A 21,952-nucleotide genomic window follows, 5' to 3' on the forward strand; every position below is an offset into this window, starting at 1 on the left:
TAGATTTTCGGACAAAGAAAGGTGGGAAACAGGCTAATCCATGGAGGGAAGAGGACATATTGTGGATGGAAAATACAAAGCATAAGGAATAAAAAAGCTTCAGCAATAGGGGCAGAGACTTCTTGGTACAAGATTAGTACTTGGTACAAGATAACTTAGAGATTCCAAGGCTCAAGTGCAGACAGCAAGATGTGTAGGGAAGCTGAAAAGTCCTGACCAAGGTATTGAGTCTGTATCTTCTGCTCTAGGTTGTCCCTTACTGCCTCAAGGTTGGTTTTTTCTGGCAGCAATAAGCATCTCCAAATTTATCTACAATTCACTCAAAAAGGATCACTAGTATGTGAAGCAGTTTTGAGCTTCGGATGTCTTCAGATTGACTGGGGGTTTTTTTGTGCTAGACTAAAGAGTAAAAATTGGAAGGTACTTAAAATAAAGAATTAGTCAGATTATAACATCCTGAAATAAGGTGACAAAAGGAGCAGGGAAAATGAGGCTGATGAGTTTGATCTTGTGACAGTAGAAACATCAATGATTCACAAGTCATTTTGTATTTGGAAGAGAGGAAGTCATAATTCAAAGATAAAACAGTCTAACAACATTTTGGTCCTCTCTTGGAAGGACCAGATATGGGCAGACAACTCAAGATCAATGTTAAAGGAGCTATCTTGTAGACAACCAAATTCCTTTGGACTTTTAAAATGGAATTTCATTTTTTTCTCTTTGATTTCCAAAAAGATTGCTGATATTTATTTTGCATATATATTTTTTCAAGTGTCTTCATGATCTAAAACCCAAGACATTTCAAGTAATTAAAAACACAAAGTATTCTTGTATTATGTTGTTATCTATCTTAAGCTTCACTTTATTCCACCCGATTTTTGCCCTACATTTTCCAAATATTAGATTGTTTTCCTTATTATAGTATTTGAAATCAAAATAGTACTTTATTTGCTCTTTCTCCTTCTCAACTGTTATTATTAAACATCTATTTTAAGCAGTCCATCTTTCCTAAGTTCTTCTTCCAAACTGATTTAAAAACACATTTTTAAAAGTCCTTAGGTTGATTTTATTTTGGAAGCTACAATTTATTTTATATTTTAGTTTTCCTAATGCTCTTTTTTTTTTTTTAAGCAATCGGGGTTAAGTAACTTGCTCAGGGTTACACGGCCAGTTACTAGTATTATTTCTGGGTGTGGTGCTGAGTGTCTGAGCCCGAGCCCAGGATTCGATCTCCAGGTCGTCCCAACACCTGAGCCGGTGCTCTTACTCGCTGAGCCACCTGGCCGCCCCTACCTAATGCTCTTCTTAAAGGTTCTTTGTTGTGTATTCTTAATCTCCTTTGTTTATATTTTTTTATATTTTCTATGTGATCTTTTTAAATTATTTTTTAAAGCAATTGTGGTTAAGTAACTTACTCAAGGTTACATGGCCAGTTATTTCTGGGTGTGGTGCTAAGTATCTGAGCCCGGGATTCGATCCCCAGTTCATCCCTATACTGGGGTGGGTTCTCTTACTTGCTGTGCTACCTGGCCGCCCCCATGTGATCTTAAAATATGAAAATATGTGTATGTATAATAAATTTGTGGGAAAAGAACTTTAGAAATAACCTGTTTACTTTTTTTCCTCAACCTAGAGTTAGCTGTAATTGTGATTAAGACTTTTTAAAAAAATTATGAACATTTGTCTTCATCAGTGCAAAACTAAAGCCATGCATGTCATGATATTTTGCAATTCTTTTTACTGATATCAAAAAAATTATTTGAAGAGTATTTCTTCAATACACCAGAAAGGACCATCTATAATTAACTTAATATTATCAGAGCGGTGTTCAGGAGTCCAACTATTATTCCTCACTCTTGCCACAAGATGACATCAATTTCTTTTCTCATGGTCAACATTAATAAATAATTCATATCAATGCAATATTATGTTTTATGTTAGTTTGTTAAAATTATATTGTGAAATCACTGCTATCACCCATGTAACTGAGCATTGCATATATTATCACAAAAGCTTAACTTGTACTCAGGTCTTTGATCCTTAAATAAGTACAGAATACTCACAAATTATTAATGCAATTTTAATTTTGATAGCTTAAAATAGTGTTGAGATTTCTGGGACACCTTAGGTATTCACATCAGATTCATGATTTTCCATATTGGGTTTCTGCCTCTTTTTGCTATAATATCTCTTTCCTCTGTACATCTCTTTTGTTTTCAAATGTATATAGTCTTTCATTGCTCATTGTATTAGGTCACAGTAGTATCTCTTTGGATTGCAATTAACAACTGATTGTTCAATTTTCTTTTTTGTTTGTCCATTTTTCTAAATTCTGCATATTGATATAAACATATCTTACTTCATAAAGATTGTTATACTTAATCCTATTTCCTATTATTTTCTCTTATACATATATAAGTAGCTCACTCTCAATGAATCTCACATACATACCCAGCATAATTATGAATTATGGCTTTATGTTTATTTTTTATCTTAGCATTTTTGCCTTCACTTCAAATTTCAATTTGTAACTACTTTAATCAATTTCTTAAGACTCCTATCAAATTATTTAATTCATTATATATATGTACATATATATATATATATATATATATATATATTTCTTTGACAGAAACTAATTTTTTTTTGTTTCTTACTAGAACTTTTAAAAAGCTCAGTTATATCATTTACACTTATTGTGGATTATTCTGATAACACTTTTTATGTTTAATTCACTCCATAAAAACATGAATTTCAACTAAATTAAATGATAAAATCCCGACCTTTGCCTCCAAACCAATTCCTGATTATACTTGCTGAATTATCATTTGACATTATTTATTAATGAATGAATATGCCCCACCTCCATCAATAAAGATCTTAATGGTTGTGATTTCAAAGATTTTGACAGGCCTTCTGAGCATCTTACACATACATTTCAGAAAGTCTATGTACCTCCCTAGTCCTAGGATTCTAATATGCCAAAGTCACTGTTTATCAATGTTACATATGGCTTCCACACCTTGAGTCATCAACGGGATCACTTCACAGCTGATAACTGTTGTTACTTTCATTTTTCTATAGTACATAAAGTAGTTGCCAGAGTAGTTGTTATAAAGTATATAGTTGTATATATAGGCCAAAAATGCTTTTTTCAGAGGTTCTACCATACTACTGATTTTAAACTCTAAGTAGACAGATTTTTTTCCCTTCTCCACTGTCATTTTTCTACCTATCCAAGTTTTGAAGTTGATAATTAATATCCCTGTATGTCATAATAATCTTTCCCTCCTTTCTGATTTCTTTATTTCTTTTAAAATTTTCTTGTTGATTTTTTCCTGTTTTTATTTTTATTAACCATAATTTTTCCAGGCATCCTTAATCCTCTTTCTCTTCTCTTCTCAGAGAGTCATCCTATAAGATATGTAGTATTTTATAAAGAAAAAAAGTCAGTACAATTGATTAATGCATTGATAAGATCAATGACTCTGGGAGAAAAAGGTAATGACTGTTCAACCCTGACTCACTTAAATCCAATTCACATGTAAGTAAAGACATTGCCCATGTGATTCCTTTGGTCCTCTTGAAGGACAAGGGATAAACAGAAGCAAAAGTTGTTCTTGAAGTCTCTACACAAAGAGAAGGATTTCCAGAACAGATTATATGATTCAAAACTCATCATATATTTCTTTCTTACACATATGCTTCACTACTGTGCTATTCTAATTTTAAACTTACTCTTCCCATGGACTTTTAGTGTTCTTTTGTGAGAGAATGAACCTTTTATATTAAATGTCTACTGCTATTTCTGCTTTTTGTTATTATTATATAGAAATAGAGTTGATTTTTGAGTATTGTTTTCTAGCCTATAGTTTTGCTGAAACTATTGTCTTAATACCTATCTTTGTGGATCATTTAGCATTTTCAAAGTAAATCATCATATCACAAGCAAACAAGGATGGTGTTATCTTGTTTTTCTCTAAATTTATCCTTTAATTTCCTTCTCTTGTCTTATTGCTATTCCTGGCAATTACAAAACTATATAACATAACACCAGGGAGAATAAACAAACATCCTTGCTTCAGTGTATATAGGTATGTCTGTATGTACGCATAGAATATTAAACTAGCTCTTGATTTTAGAGAAAATTATTTCAATTATGGTAATATTTCTTCCCTTTTTTTCTTTACAGTAAGTCAGATAAACTCCCCTTCTCTTCTATTTTAGTTAGTCCTATTGCTAATGTTTATTATTATTAGTCCTATACTTCACATGTTTATTAAAGATGAAGCAGTATTGACATCGACAAAGTTATTTTTCTCTACCTGTTGTCTTTTGATTTAAATATAACTAATTATGTTGATTAATGTTGAACTAATGTTCAACTAATGTTGAACCATCCTTTCCATCTTTTTTTTGTAAATCTGAAATGTAAATAATGAATTATTTCTTGAATAAATCTCTGTGATGTATGTGATAGGATTTTGTTTAAAATTTCAGAGTTAATATTAATTGATGAAATCGGTTTATAGATTTTGTTCTGTTTTATTTTTCCCAAATATTACCATATTTATCTTATAAAAATTCAGGTAGGGTTATTTCTATGATTTTGGCAATCATTTGTGAAGTGTAAGTACTAATTGTGCTTTATATATTTGATAAAGTTCTCATTCAAATCCATCAAGTCAAAGGGGTCTCCCCCACCATTGATAGTCTCTTTATAACAATATTTCTTTCCTTTTCTGAAACAAGATTATTTAAATTTTATGTCTGGTAATCTGGTAGTTTGTGTCTTATTTAAATAAAATATGTATCTCTTTTTTTATCAGTATATAATTATGATCAATGTGTTCTGATTATTCTTTTTATTTCTTCTGGATTTAATGTGATTTCACCTTGTCAGTATTTTGTTCATCTTATTTTCTGTCTTATTTTTATTTGATCAGCTAAATGGTTCATTAAGTATATTGATCTAAACATGTTTTAATTTTTAACATTTCTGTGTTTCTTAATTTATCTATTTCTTATATAGTTTTTATTATATCATATTTTGTGCTTCCTTTAGCATCATTTACTTGTTTCTTTTCTATTTTAAATATGGTCAATAAATCTTCTCTTTGTTTTGTTAATGTATGATTGTGAATATATGTATATATGTACATACATGTAAATACAGATAGATAGATTGATAGGTAGATTGATAGATAGATGCATAGATATATAGACACATAGACAGATAGACAGCCAGACAGATAGATGATAGACAGATAGATAGGTAGGTAGGTAGGTAGATAGATAGATAGATAGATAGATAGATAGATAGATAGATAGATAAGTAGAATATGTGAGTTTTACTCAAGGACTGATTTAGATAAATTCTAGGAAATTTCTTATGTTTTTATAATAATTTCCTTTTATACAGTTGATGATTTTTTCTATAATTTGTTCTTTAATATTTTATAAATTTATAATTTGGTATTTTATTTTAAGTCATTATTTCATCTTTCATATTTTTGGTGATCCCTGACCCAATTTTTATTATTATTGCCTTATAAAAATAAGAGACATATTGATTATTTCTGTCTTTTTTATCTTTGCCAAATAATTGTTTTTCATATCTCTTTTGCTATTTTTAAAAATGATCTATGGTATAGAAAAAATGTATATTATTTTGTAAATCTTCCTTAGCAGATGGCATAAGTCTTATCTCTGAACCTCTCAGAATTTTTTTTTCAATTCCTATTTTTTGTATTTGTTTTTATTTCTGTTTAGCTGATCCAGAACTGATAAAGGGATGTTGATGTATACTGTCACTCTTGTGTCACTGTCTTTGTCTTATTGAAGTTCAGATAATGTTTCCTTTAAGATTTTGGATGCTAAGATAGTTTGAGTGTATATGGTTATTGATATTATTTGTTTGATTTCTATGTTTCCATTCATCATGTTATATTTTCCTTGCTTATCCATATTTTTTAGATTTTTCGATAGGGTCTGGGCAGTTCCTGCTTTTTGAAATAACTAGATGCATAGTAAATCTTTGTTTTATCACTTCAATTTTATTTTGTGTACATCTATATCTTTGTATTATTAAATGGGTTTTATAAGCAAGAGATTATAGGGTTTTGTTTTCTTATCCAATCAATCACTCTTCTAAAAAATTATTGAATTGTTTAGTACATTCATTAGTAGTTATAAGCATTAGGTTTATATTTTCTTCTATCTCTAATTTTTATTAATGGCTTTTATCATGTTTTCTCTTGTTAACATAGTACCATTGTCCTTAATTTCTTTAAACTGAAAATGTTCCCACTGGCTCTCTTCTCTTTATCTATAATTCCCTCTTTTCATTTGTTACCCATTTTCTTTTAAGGTTTTATTTTAAATTCCTTTTTCTAGATTTCACATAATTATATATACATACACATATACACATACATTCACACACAAAATACATACAAACACACACATACATGCATGCACACATATGCATATATGTATTTCATGCCTTCACTTTCTTCTCAGTCAGGTAAATTCTCCTCTTCTTCTCTTCCATTTCAGTTAGTCCTTTTATTGGTGGTTTTTTAAACTTAAATATTTTTTTTTTTATCCTAGCTTTGGAAAAAAAAAAAAAAGGATATTTCTTCCACCTCTCTTCTAGGTGTCATTTGCCCCTGGAGATCCCAAATTCCTCTGCTCCCAGGATAAGTAGGATTTTTAGGCAACAAATATCCCAGGCCTCTATTATAAATTCCTAATCTCCTTTCACCCACGAGATCATTTATCAGTAAAACACTTCCAATCTCCAAAGTAATGTTTTTTCCACTCTTCTCCTATTTCAGTCTTTCCCCTCTCCTCATTAGATACTCCCCTGTAAGTTCTTTGCTTTCTGAGACCACGGAGGTCACTTTTCCCTCCTTTGACCCCAAAACACCACTCACGCCTCTTTATTTCCCCGATTTTCTTCCCTCTTTTATATGCCCTTCTATTTGTTTTCTAAAACCACAAAAAAATACTCATTTTTGGACAAAGTATTGCTAGGTTCTATCCATAATGTCCATAATGTCCAAAGTCCAAATTTTCACTGTTACTTTGATTAGATTTCCACCTTCACCCTGTCTCATTGTGTAGTCTCTAACTTATCTGTCTCTGTCTCTCTTGTCTATCTCTCCCGCTCTTTCATTTTAGTGCTGTTACATTTCTTGCCTGCTACATTTATTCTCTTCTCCTGAATTTCTATTGTTTGGGTTGTTCAAGAGGCAAATAGTTTTATTTCTGGTTTTCTTGCTAAAAATATTTCAAACCCTTTTTTATTTTTAGTGTTCATCTTTTGTCCAATATGGTTTGGCTCAGATTGTGCACCATGCTGAGATCTAATGATCTAAATAACATATTATTTTATCATCTCCACATTTTTTCTGCTGTCCTCAAAATGGTCTCAGGTTATTTTAATGTTTTGATTCCTTTGTATTTCATTTTATTTTTCTGATGGATTAAAGAATTCACTATTTTTCTATTGAATTTTAAAATTAAAACACTACTTGCTTAGGAGTAAGCAGACTTGGATTCCACCCCATTCTCCAACCTTCTTAGCAAGTATATAGATCATGAGCATATATTTTAATTTTATTTACATCCTTTTTTTCCCAATTAGAAAGAAAACATTTAGGGTTTAAATTATCCAATGTTATTTAGGTATCACAATATTTAAAACCACTCTGTACCATTAATTTACAAATTGAAAAGTTAAAAAAAATTAAAAACATGTTATTAAATGAGCCCACATAGTATCTAACATCTTATGTCTCCTCTTTAATATTAATCCTACATGGGTCTTTCTTTTTTTCCATTTTTTTTTAGTTTACATCTTACATTTCCACAAGATTTTCAGTTACAAATTTTCTCCTCATTTTCCCCTACACACCACACCAAACAATGATCTTTAACCATCCCCCCCTCTGACTATCCAGTAGGATATCCTGAATCTCTATGCCTCAGTGCCTGTATATCTCATTTCCCAGTTACATGTAAAATAAGGATAAGAATAATAATAATAATAATAGTGTGTGTGTGTGTATATATATAAATATTTAATTTTGAAATTTTGAATTCAAGATTCTTTCCCTTCCTCCCTCACCACCGACCCTTATTGGAAAGATGAGCAATTCAATATAGGTTGTACATGTGTAGATATGCAAAACATTTTCATCTTATATATATTGTGAAAGACTGACTATCTTTCTCTCCATCCCATCCCACCCCCCACTTGATTTATTCTCTACTTTAATCCTGTCCCTTTTCAAAAGTGGGTGATTCCAACTTCCCTGCCCCACCAGCCTACCCTCCTTTCAATCATCCCCCCTCTAATCCCCTTCCCCCCACTTTCCTATAGGGAGAGATACCCTATATTATGTGTATATCATTCCCTCCCAAAGCCAAATTCAATGAGAATAAGGATGACTCATTCCATTTTGCCTTCCTATTCTTCCACTCCATTGTAAGTTTTAGCTTTCCTCTTCTATATGAGATAATTTAGTCCATTCTCTTTCTCCCCATCTACTCTGATTATACTCCTCTCTCACCTCTTAAATTCACCTTTTAAGTATCATCCCTTCTTACTAAATTGGTCCTGTGCCCTCTGTATTCCTGTACACATATATCCACTCTCACATATATATTATTACACCCATAAACCCTCCTATACAGACATATGTTTATGTATGTATACATATATATGCATACACAAAGGCATATATATGTGTGTGTGTATTTATATATATGTATATATATATATACAAACATTTCTATTATGTTCAAGTATTCTCATACTGAGAAAAGTTTCAGAAGTTGCAATTATCATTGTTCCATGTAGTAATATAAATAGTTCCACTTTGATAAATTCCTTATGATTTCTTTTCCTTGTTAATTGTCTCATGCTCCTCTTGCTTCTTGTATCTGAATGTCCAATTTTCTATTTTCTATTCAACTCTGTTTTTTTCATCAAGAATGCTTGAAAGTCATCTATTCCCCTAAATAACCATATTTTCCCCTGAAACATGATACTGTTTTGCTGGGTAGGTGATTCTTGGTTTTAATCCTAGCTCCTTTGACTTCCAGAATATCAAATTCTAAGGCCTTTTTATCCCTCAGTGTAGAAGCTGCGAGATTGTGTGTTATAATGATTGCATTTCCACAATATTCAATTTTTTTTTTCTTCCTTGATACTTGTAATATTTTCTCCCTGATCTGGGAATTATAGAACCTGGCTATAATATTTCTAAGAGTTTTCTTTTTGGTACCTTTTTCAGGAGGTAATAGATGGATTCTTTCAACTTCTATTTTGCCTTCTGCTTCTAAAACATCAGGGCAATTTTCCTTAAAAATTTCTTGAAGGATAATTTCTATGGTCTTTTTTTGATCGTGGATTTCAGGTAGTCCAATAACTTTTAAATTATCTCTCCTGGATTTATTTTCCAGATACGTGGTTTTTCCCAATGAGATATTTCACATTGCCTTCTATTTTCTCATTTGTTTGGATCTGTTTAATAGTATCTTGATTTCTCATAAAATCACTAGCTTCCATTTGCTGCAATATAATTCTGAAGGAATGATTCTTTTCAGTGAGCTTTTGATATTCTTCCATCTGGCAGATTCATCTTTTTAAACATTCTTTTCTTCCTTGGATTTTTGGGGTTCCTTTGCCATTTGATTTACTCTATTTTTATGTTTTTCTTTTTCTTCAGACAGGTTTTGATTTTCTTTTCATGATTTTCTTTTATCATTCTCATTTATCTTCCAAATTTTTCCTCCATTTCTCCTACTTAATTTTCCAAATGCTTCTTGAGCTCCTCTGTATCATGTAACCATGTATTTTTCTTGGAAAATTTTGGTGCAGGCATTCTGACTTCATTGTCTTCCTTCCATTCCATGCTTTGATTCTTTTTTTTTTCCTCCAAAAACGAATCTAAGGTTTGACTGCTGTGATTCCTTTGCGTGCTCATGTTGCCACTCAATTACTTGACTTTGATGTTTTTTTTTGCCACAGTAGAGCCCTGCTTCCAGAGAGGAGAGCTTTGTTGAAAATTCCTTGGGTTTTCTCAGCTGCTGCAGCTATTAGTTTGGTGCTCTCTTTGAAACTTCCTCAGGCTCTGGCACCTGGTCACACACCCCAGGACCTCTACTCTAGACAGCGGTCCAGATTCAAGCACATTAAAGCAAGATTAATTACCATTCATACTGGTTGCTTGGTACCCCTATGATCTGTAGGCCAGGAGCTCTGAAGCAGCCACATGGCAGTGGCTGTACTGCCACAGTGCCTGTGCCGCTTCTTGCATTCTCACCCTGGGCACAGAGGCCAGACTGCACTCACATTCCTCCTGTTCCCACACAGTGTAAACTGACATTTTACTTTTCCTTTGGCATTTTTGGATTGATAATTCTGGAAACCACCACAGCTGCTGGTGATCCACTCTTCTGAGGTCTGCTCCTGCCACTACTCGTTGGAGCCACTCTGAGCCTAAAAGTGTGGGCTCAAATAGGCTTGGGCTTAGCTCCCTGCATGCTGAAATGGGCACTCCCTGCCATCCTGCTTGGTTGCCTTCAGCAGGAGATTTGTTTCTCTCTGCCACTCTGTGGGTTCTGCAACTCTAAAGTTTGTTTAGAGTCATATTTTATAGGTATTTGAGGTGGGGGTGGCTCACAGGGTTTTCCTGCTTCTACACAACCATCTTGTCTCCACCCTGAGCTCCAGGCCACATCCCACCAATCTAGAGTGAAGATAAGAACTCATTATCCCACCCCACCTCCTCCAATTCTCTTCTCCATATCTTTCTATATCCATATCATTATCTATGCAATGTCTATACCAAAGCTATTTATCTAAGATCAAATCCAGAACTTTATTTTCTATATTAGGAACTATATCCATATCATGTATATCTATATGTTTCTCTCCATCTGGATATAGTACAAACCTTATGGTTATGTAAAAAGAATAAAGGGATACTACTCTTGTGGAAATAAATTAACCAAATTTTCTGGGTCACATAAGCAATAAAAAGGAGGACTATGTATTTTCTCTGATCTCTATGGTCTCCTAAACCTCCCCAAAACAGAAGTTATGTGCTAAAGATAAAGCAACTCCAGTTGACTACATAGTCTAGGACATCAAAAATTCTAAAGAAGGTAAAAAAAAAGAGAAGAGAGAGAAGAGCTCTTTACTGAAATCATTCAACAACCCTCTCCCATCCTCTTATATCCTAGATATAAATGGGAAAACTGCACTGGCAGCTCAAAAGATATGGCATAGGTTTACAGCAAAACCCACTCCCACAACCATATCTTCAACTTTTCAATGCCCAAGAATACCTGAGATCTAGGCTATGACAATTTGCTTTGGCTGTGACAGACAGCAACATACTTATAATTCAACAGAAGCCAAAACTTGCCAGGACTCTCAATCCCGTATTTCCAGCAGAGCCTGGATCTAAGGTGGACAATATGTAATACCAGATCTGCAAAGCTCTAAACTGCCAGTGGTGGGAGCAGAATTAAGTGATAGGAGGAACAAGAGAGGCCACTATAATGGGACACAGTGTATATGTTGGGGTTGTATGGCATTATGCCAATCCTGACAGAAAGAATGGGATTTAGTTAGGGTTAGTTGTGAATATGCAAGTGTCAGGCCAGAGACCTAGGTGGGCAAACTCTGAATTAAACAGTGTTGAAGGTGTATTTTTAAGATATTTTTGTTGAATGGAAGAGCTTTCCCATACAATAACAGGCCCATGTGAGCTGCTTGAGCAACATATTGGAAACCTAAATCACATGAGCCTGTGCTGGGAGGAGTTTGCTTCATAGGTTGAGCAAGAAGGGTAGAGTAGGAAGGGTGGAACACAACCCAGAGGAAGTTGATCATAGCAGTTAGAGCTAAGGGAGAGAGAGGAAGCAGACAGTTAGCTGTGCTTGTGTGGGATGGTCCTATCAGGGGGAAGGCTTGGGAATGGTGGTGTCCCCCCCACACACACATACATTGTTATAACGTAGAGATTTCTTCATTGTTACTATGGATTTATCTTTCTGGTGTTGGGATTCAGCATTCTGGTTTTGAACAAATGTTTTGGGTTTGTCTTCCATGTGAAGAGTCTGTTATATTTTGCAATTCAGAAGTAGGGCAGCATATTTATAGGTGCTGTGACTATTCTGTTGATACTACAGAAAGAAGTTCAGTTGATAGTAGAACCAGAGGGCATATATACTTACATATGTATTCATGCATATATACATTTATATAGGAGGCTATGTGTGCATATGATTACATGAGTGAGTGTGTGTAGATATGTGTACAGGTAAACATAGACAGAGGGCACAAGATCAATTGAATAGGAAGGGATGGTATTTTAAAAATAAAATTAAGAGGTGAGAAAGACATATAATGAGATGAAATATTGAGAGACAGAGTAGGGTAAATTATCTCATATAAAAAAGGAAAGGAAAAACTGTTACCATGAAAGGGAAGAACAGGGAGGCAAAAGGGAATGGGTCAAACTTACTCTCACTGAATTTGGCTTAAGGAGGGAATAACATACACACTCATTTGGGTATCTTACGCTACAGGAAAGTAGGGTGCAAGGGGATAAGAGTGGTCATGATAGAAGGGAAGGCAGATTGGGGAGGAGGGTAGTTAGAAGTGCATATTTTTGAAAAGGACAGGGTCAAATTTGAAAATAGAAAAAGTAGGGGGCAGTATAGGATGGAGGGAAATATAGTCAGTCTATCACATGACATCCACTATGGAAATGTTGAGCATAACTGCACATGTACAACCTATATTGAATTGATTATCTTCCCAGTAAGGGTGGATGATGAGAGAAGAAGGGAAAGAATCTGGAATTGAAAGTTTTAAAATCAAATATTAAAAAATTATGTGTATATATATGTATATATATATATATATATATTTATAATTTTACATGCACTGGGAAATAAGATATACAGACACTGGGGTATGGGTATATATCTTGCCCTACTGGAAAGTTGGAGGGGGAATGGAGAAGGATATATGAGAGAGCAGATTTGGTGAAGTGTTATTCAGTGGCATCTCTGTTCCAGGGTGATGGGTAGAGGAAATATGGGGAGATAATTTGTAACTCAAAATCTTGTGGAAATGAATGTTACAAACTAAAAATAAACAAAATAAAAATAATAAATTTAGATAGATATAGAAATAAAGATATAGATACAACAAGGAAGATTTAGGGTGCAAGTTCTATTTCTGACAGAAAGTGACCATGTAATTTTTGTCACCTCCCTAGGAGTCTATGTTAAAAAAGCGTGCATATTTGAGGGAGCAGAGTGAATTTCCTTAATTGAGATTTCCATATATCAACAAAATTACCAGCCTAGTCCCAATGATCTGTATAAGTAATTAAAAAATATGCCCTGACTCAATTTTAATGTAATCTCCTTGAGCACAGTTAATATTTCATTTCATCAGTCCTTCTCCATGTGGCCTTGATTCTATATCTTTCTGGTTTCTATTGCAGAATGCAACTTGAGGTATTATCTTCATTTCTCTAATGTTTGAAACATTGTTCTTTAATCTTTCTTTTCCTAATGGCTTCATACATATCCTCCATTTTGAAAACCACAAAATCTTCACTATTCATTAGAAACTACCAAACCCTTATATTATCATCTTATTGCTCTTATAATTTTGTTAGTCAACTTTCTAGAAGGAAGTTTTTATATTTAATTTTTCCATCTCCTTCTCTCATAATACAATGCAATGTGGTATCTGAGGCAGTGACTAATAGTAAAAAAAGAATATTGGCAAGAGTTTTCAAAGATGGCTTCAAAGTCTGATTCAACCTGCATTCCTGGAGCAAGCTGTTCCTCCTTTTGGGAGTTCATTTTATAGACTGTAAAGCAAAAGATTTGGATCTAATGACCTTTTGAATTTTAATAATATTTTATATTACCTAATTGCATGAAAAAAAACTATGTTTAAAATTTTTACTTATTTTTATTTTGAGTTCTAAATTCTCTCCCTCCCTCCCTGTTGCCTCCCTGAGATGGTAAGCACTTTTATATAAGTTATGCATGTCCAGTCATACAAAACACATGTTTCATATTAGTAATGTTTTGAAAGAAATCACAGACCAACATAACAACAAAAGGGAATGATATACTTCTATCTGACTTCAGATTCATTCCAGCATTTTTTACCCCTTTGGAGCTGGATATTATTTTTCATCATGTCCTTTGGAATTTTTTTTTTTTTGTATTATTGTATTGTTGAGAAGAGAAGGTAATTCACAACTGAACATCATTCAATGTTGCTGTTACTGTGTACAAAGTTCTCTTGGTATTGCTCACTTCACTGTGCTCCCTGCTCATCTTAATGGGACTAACGTTTCCTACTGACTTTCTAAGTTGTATTGGGCTAGAAAATCATTTTACCACATCTTTTTTGTGGGTTTTGCTATCCATAATTCATTTTGAGTCATTATTTGCAAAAACTCAGACAAGATCCCACCCATATTGCCATCTTGGCTTTGTCCTACATTTCAATGACTTTTAACTTCCATTTGGAGCTCTAAATATATTAAATTATGACCAATGCTTGTTACAATTCCAAATATATTCATTTAAATCTAATTGTTCTTATGCTTCTCTAAAAAATTTCTTGCATTTGATATTATTGACCACCATTTTCTCCTACATTTTCTCTCTTCTAAATGCTATTATTTTACACTACTCATTTTTGTTTCTCACATCTTTCATCATTTTTACTCTGCCTCCTTGACTCTTTTGTCATTCATGTCAGGGTTCTCCACTATACCATCTCTTGTCTTTCTCTATGGTTTTTTACGACCCCATTAGTTTAAAAGGAGTTAAGTCTAAACTCCCATGAACTTCAGTCCCATATCCCACATTTCTAATGGGGATTTCATAATGTATTCCAGCAGAAATCTCAAACTCAAAATTCTTAAAAGTCTTTATCTCCCCCTCCAAATAGAAGTTTCTGTCTTCGAAATTTACCACTTTCTGCCAAAAGAACTTCCCTTATTAGTACCTTGAAAGTTTCTAACACAAATGTATCCTCAATGTTTCACTGTATTTCTTCCCCTTGCTTTTTGTTTTCCAACATAATTTTTTACACAGAGATTTTTTTCACAGAAAAAACAAACATGATTGATTCTCAATGGACCTTTTTGGTCACATACATAGGAATAATCCCCTTGCCACTAGGTCAGAATACTAAGTGTATTTATTTTTGGTATCCTCTTTAAATTAGTATATGCATTTATTCAAATAAAAAAGTAGAAAAATACAGCACATTTGAGCAAGCATAGATTCATAGAAACTCAACAATTTTTAGCCAAATTTTTCTTCACATATCTTTATCCAAGCAAAGTACAATTGCTTAGGGGGAAATCACCTTTACAAGAGTAAGATATATGAAAATAGAATTGCTAGAAATGATATCAAGAAACATCTATGCAAATGTTTTATTACACTATGTATAATGTGGCAGGTGACAAAATAAACAAAAAAGATGTTAAAATACAGTATTGTGACACAATTTACTTTAAAATATGTTTTTCTTTTATAAATCCATGCCTTTTTCAATTTAGTTAATTGGAATTAAGTATCCTATTGTGACAGCAATTTACTTTGAAGTGGGATTTTGGAATAGCAAGAATGAAAAGTGACTCCCAAATGGGCTGACATGTTATTAAAAGTCTCAAGATATTATACCACATAATGCTGTAATACAGAATGTCATAGGGCTTGCCTTTATAAAATAAGTAACCTAAAATGAGACAGAATTTATTCAATTTCTTTTTTTAAGTTAGAAAAGGTTTAAAAAATTACAATTGGTGTTAAATAAGATACTCATCCCACTTTCTAACTTAAAGTGGGAAAAAAAAACTCTTGTGAGGTTAAAAGTACTGCATAATATAAATGTATTCAAGTAATCATTTCAATAAATAAAAAAAATTGTCTATGATAGTTCTCCTAAATAAGAAAAAAATAGTACAGCTGCCATCAATTGTGTATGTTATAGTGTGTTACTGTTCTAGCCCCAGAATTAAAATTGTGCATTGTTCCTTTTTGCAAATTATATTAAGATTTTATGTCACGTTTGATTACCAGTTATCACATATGTCTTCAGATCAAGTTGGATATTATGATTACCATAATCCTCCTTGCTTATAGTACTCAATTTGCAAGTTGAGGCCTTTAGCTAAAATGTAATTTGAATTTGAATGTAGAAATGATTGAATTGTGCAGGCAAGTAACGTGCCCTTATGTTATACCCAATTCATCTCTGTTAGTTTGTCAGAAAAATTATCCAATCAAAGACTAAGTTTTATAATTATGGATATTACCTCGATTTACATAATTTAGTGTTATTTGGATATTTTTCAAATAAGTCTAATGTATGTGATCTTTATAAGTTCATTATAATAGATCCTCTTTTTCTTGTGAGGATTTACTTCTTCATGTCACAATGAGAAACCATCTATTTAGTAAAGAAATATTGGAACATGTACTATAGGTTTGTGGTATATTATTGACCTAAGAATTTGGAAGAATTCCACCTCTTACACATGACATTAGTTTTCTCTATTTCCAGATCAACCTGTAGTATTTATCTAATGAACTGAGTCATAAGCATAATGGCAATCTGTTTTCCTTGGTGGAGGTAATTCTGAAACCAGGAAGGTCTCTGATGGAATAACATTCTATTTAGATCTCAGGTTGCATAGGTTCAAGTGAAGGTTGTTTGGGAGAAGCAGCCATTGTGAGGCAGGACAAACATAATTAGATTTGTATTCAGAGGAATTGGATTCAAATGATCTCTTTATCTTTCTGCTATATGAATTTATGAACTTAAGGAAATCTCTTTTCCTTTCTGAGACTCAGGGAAATTATTGGTCAATGCAATAGGCACTGGATTTGGATTTGAAGTTCATTAGTTCAAATTCAGACTATGAAACAACAGTATTACCTGGAGTCAAGTTAATTCACTTTTCTAGTCTTTATTTATTCCAGTTTTAAAATTTGAGGACTGGTTTTGTGACTTTTGATGTAAAAATACATTTAGTAAACCAAGTGTAGTTAATTCTCTAAGTCTCTTGTAAACTTTTATTTTGTGTCCATTGGATGTCATATGATCCATCATTTCTGTATAGGTCACTTAATATAAGCTTGAAAGTTTATTACTTATGGAACCTCTCAGAGTCAGCATTAGAACAACTCTGATATGAGGCTATGTCAGCTTATGTGATTGGAATTACATTCCATAGTGGGTAACAATATAGTCATCATTTCTGAAAGAAAGTCTAAAGGTAATGAAATAAATTATCTTGACATATACAGAGAGAAAAAAGCCACATTTTTTCAAAACAAACAAAATCTATAAAAAATTAATTCAACTAATTAATAAAAATATCAATCAATAAGAATTTATTTTCTGCTAACTCTGTTAGACACTAAATGTTTGCAATGAATGCCTATGTGCTAGGCACTATGGATTCAATGAAAATATAAAGACAAATTCTTTACCTGAAGGAGATTGAATAATATTAAGATAAATGACACAGAATTCTAACTATAAACATTTAAATCCTATAGGTTTCAGAGGGATATCCTGGAAGCTGGTAATATCAGGAGGAGTCTCACATAATCAATGATATTTGACTTGGTCACTGAAAGGAGATCGTGCTTCAAGGAGACAAAGGTTAGCAGTAGTGTTGTTTTCTTGTAGTAGTGTTTTCTTGGCATGAGGGCAATAGTGTGCAAAGGAATTGAACCTGAAATGGAACCTGAAGCATTATATGTGAGGAACAATAAAGTAGGACAATTTGACTAGCAATAATAATAATTAGGATTTATATAACACCTACAATGTATCAGGTACAATGTTTTATGAAGGCACAAATGTTTTACAAAATTTTCTCATTTAATCCTTACAGCAACCTTACAAGTTAGGTGGTAAGTTAATAAATATTAAATGCATATTTTGCTAATTAATATTGCTACAAGACTTATCATTATTTAGTTAACATTTTTTACAACTTAATACAAAAATGAGGAGCTATTCTAACTATTGTGGGAGATACTATGGTGAATAAAACCCAGTCTTACCATCAATGAGTCTGTGGCCTGGGCAAAATAAAAAATGTACAGAAATATCTACAAAATAATCCTGAATATCACAAGGATCATAATAAAGTTACAAACTACTGGGGCATTTTAAGAGGAGACTGAGAATTCAGAGTTAGGCTTAAGCACCTAAGACATTAGCAAGCACTTATTCAAGAACAGGGACCATATAGTTTGTTATGAGCTATCATTTTTTTTTCCTCCAATGAAGTGTCATTTTTTTCAGGAAGATTTTTTTCCTCTTCTTCACTCAAGGACATGTTGTCCCAATTTTAAATTTCTGTTTATTATTCTTTCTTCTTATAGCTTAAAATGGCATTTTTTATGCTAAAGTTAAGGGGAACAGTGCATTAAAAGCAGGAGTATATTTTATTGATCTAGCCAGCTGGCAGATCATAAGAACTCACTGAAAAAAAGTTAAAGGCCAATTATTGACTAATAGAGGACTATTAGGAGACATTCAAACAATATAAATATGTGAATATATTAAGGATTGCTTTTAATAGACTTCCTGTCAGATGGGGGAAAAAAACTATGTGATATGAATCATGTATAATAATAGTCCTTAAAAGTTTATGCAAAGAAAAACAAGAACTTACAAATACATGCTATATTATAGCATGCATAAATTTTTGTGCCTTATAATTCACAAAAATTGTTCATCACTTGAAAATATAATCAGTTATAGAAAATGTTTTTGTTAATAATGAAACATTGAGCATATTGATACATATCTCAAATGTATTATAAAAAATCTGTGGGTTCTTCAAATTCCAAATTTTCAACAAACTCACTTATATCCACCTATCCTTTCTATTCACATATTTCTTTGTTTTCGGGTCAGCGAGGGAATTTACTGGATAGATAACTAGTTCCGGACTCAGAAAGACCATGGTTCACATGTAGTATCAGAGAATATCTAGTTTTATAACACTTGGCAAGTTACTTGACCTCTGACTGCCTTATTTTTATCAATTTTGAAATGGGAATAATAATAGCACCTACCTTGTAAGCTTGTTATTAGGAGCAAGTGAGATATTAAAAAAAATACTTATAATGATGTTGGGTACAAGGTATTTAAAATTATTCTTTTCTCTCTGCTTGTTATGCTATTTTCCACATTTTTAGTATCACATGTAATCTTCATAATTGCTTGCTAAATGAAAAACCAGAGACATCATAGTAACCTGAAATGAGTGCTCAGTTGGTAGTCAGAGAATTTGGGTTCAAACAACATTTTTTGCATATTCTACCTGTCTGAAATTAGATGCTAGTTGACATTAATCTATGTAAGTTTATTCATAGGTAAAATGAGGGACTTGATTATATAGTTTTTGAAGTCCTTTTCAGTTCTCAATGTAGAATCTTATAATATGTACATATTTCAAAAAAAGTTATTCCTTATGAAGTCCAGATAAAAACTTTACTCATACTGTACTTTTTCGAATATCACAGAATTTCAATTTTTTTAAAAGGTGTAATTTAAATGGCATTTGGCTCTTGGTCCTGTAACAATAATGCAATATTTACAACACCTACAGTGGTTATAATATGCTGGTTTAGGTGGGAGTCACAAAATGTAACAGGCTCTCCACATGGAGGATAGAACAAAGCCTTTATTCAAATACCAGAAACTGAGTACCATAAACAGAAAGACAAAGTCACTATAGTGACCCATAAGTTGGTACACATAGTAAATTCAGTGAACACCCACATTCCCAAACCTTCTCAACAGGACAGGTTCCCTCAAGCAGGGATACTCCTCTCTCACTCATTGTGCCTTCTCAGCCTGGTTCTCAGAAGCTCCCAGAAGAATTTCCCAGAAGAAAAGTGTCAGCCAAAGCTCCATTCTCAAAACCAATATCACTTTATCCCATTCTCAAAATGAAAATCACTTTCTCCAGCCTCCACACAGCTTCCTCAAAGAAGTTCTTCAAGAAGTTCCACAAGAAGTTCTGACTGTCCAGCTTGTGTTCTTCTTCTATACAGTATTAGCTCCTCTTTGTTGCACCCCTTCCTGTCACATCAGCAATAGGAGTTCATACCTTCTTTTTCTTTAACAGAGACTTGATAAAACTAGCTTGAAACTAATTGTTAAGTACTGGTTTACTTGCCAATCAATGGCATTGAAGATCTTCAAATCCCATTAACATTACAGCTACTCATATGAACAAACTATGGAACAATATAGTGGTTCTCTCACAAAATTTCTCTGGCTTGTGTTTCCACATAAGCAAACCCTGAGAATGTCAGAATATAGCAAATTCTATTCATCCCAAAGGTCCCCCAACTTCCCTAAAAGTCCACCAGGTAACAAAATATTAAATGATGAATAATTTCTGTTCTATTCTAATTTTCTGGAAGACCTTGTGCTATACTTCTATCCCATAACTTTCTTTACCAGTTAGTTGAGACTGATCACATTATCTATCTTCCTTTCAATCATGTTTAAAGTACCTGCAGATTCATCAGAAGAGGCATGGTAGAACATCATGATTTATAGTCATCCTTTACTCTCAGCTGTGTACTTTATCTCCATTTGGACTACAGGGCTTATTAGAGTTGCTTCCAAAATCAAATACTCCAGTAATTAAGAAGTATATGGTGAGCAAGCTGGATGTCTATTCTCATATCACCTTATCCAGTAGGAGTGTGACTCACAAAGTGGAAGCAATATCATTGCATCACTATAAGATTCTAAGCAAACTGTGAGTATCCTCTACTCAGCTGCTCAGGTGTGTATATCTTATTTTGTTGCTTACAAGTGTACATCTCCATGTAGGATCCCTCTGTGTATGCCTATCTCTGCTTCCTGTCTTCACATGTTGCTTCTATGTGTTTCACTCAACATTTATTTCATCGTCATATATCCTTGAAGAACATAAATAATGCAGAAAGTAGATACTGACACAGGGTGATAAAGAACTGAATTCAAATTTTACCTCAGATACATTAGTAACTTGACATTAGGTAAGTCACAGCATTTTCATCCTAATTTCCTCATTTGTTAAATATGAGTATATTATCATATCAAAATACTAAAGTTGAAAAGAACATATACATATTGCTCACAAAAGGCATTGCTATCATTAAGTCTGACATATTGACATTAAAATACATTGGGGTCAGTTTCAGGTCTATTGGGAAAATGTTTTATTACTACTTTTCTTACTATTTCATGAAGTATCTTTCATTTGAAATTGTGGTCAGCATTGTACTTTACAATCAGAAAAAAAATCAATTAAGTTTTGTATAAATCTAACTTATTCTCCATGTTATGGTAGGTGATTAATAATTACTTGATGAATTGATTCTAACTAAATTGCAATTGCAACATCAGAAAATGAGGCAAGATAACAGTACCTCACAAATATTGAGGTTCAGAATTCTTTTATCTTACAAAACTTCCTAGTGTTTCAGGTCTATAAATAAAAGGCCTTTAGAACAATGGCTCCGCCCACTAGAGATTTAGGAGATTCTGTGAGATTTGGAAAAAGAAAAATGGTATGTTCACATATTTAACTTATCCCTTATCATATTCAATTTTTTCATGTTTTTTTTTATCACTCCCCAGAAAAATTCAGTTCAATTTAATTTAAATCTACAAATAGCTATTAAGTCACATATATGCAAGAAATTTTGCTAGGTGCTAGAGATAAATAGATAATAACTAAAAATTCCTTGAAGGGCTTATATTTTCTTTTTGTGGTGTGAAATATAGATAGATAGATAGATAGATAGATAGATAGATAGATAGATAGATAGATAGATAGATAGA

General features: G+C 32.7%; 1 long non-coding RNA gene across 1 annotated transcript in view; it reads left to right on the plus strand.

The window, feature by feature from the left end:
- The window catches only part of LOC138171046 (uncharacterized), a 36,268-nt gene that overhangs the window by 11,893 nt on the left and 2,423 nt on the right, over nucleotides 1-21,952 (plus strand). Inside the window, exons 2-3 of the long non-coding RNA XR_011170794.1 lie at nucleotides 17,644-17,749; nucleotides 20,725-20,882. This is a non-coding gene — a long non-coding RNA (uncharacterized lncRNA). The remainder of the gene's footprint in view (nucleotides 1-17,643; nucleotides 17,750-20,724; nucleotides 20,883-21,952) is intronic.

Source organism: Petaurus breviceps, unplaced genomic scaffold, assembly GCF_028583685.1.
Source record: "Petaurus breviceps papuanus isolate PSGF00001 unplaced genomic scaffold, PetGlider_PUasm1.0 41, whole genome shotgun sequence".
NCBI classification, from domain to species: domain Eukaryota; kingdom Metazoa; phylum Chordata; class Mammalia; order Diprotodontia; family Petauridae; genus Petaurus; species Petaurus breviceps.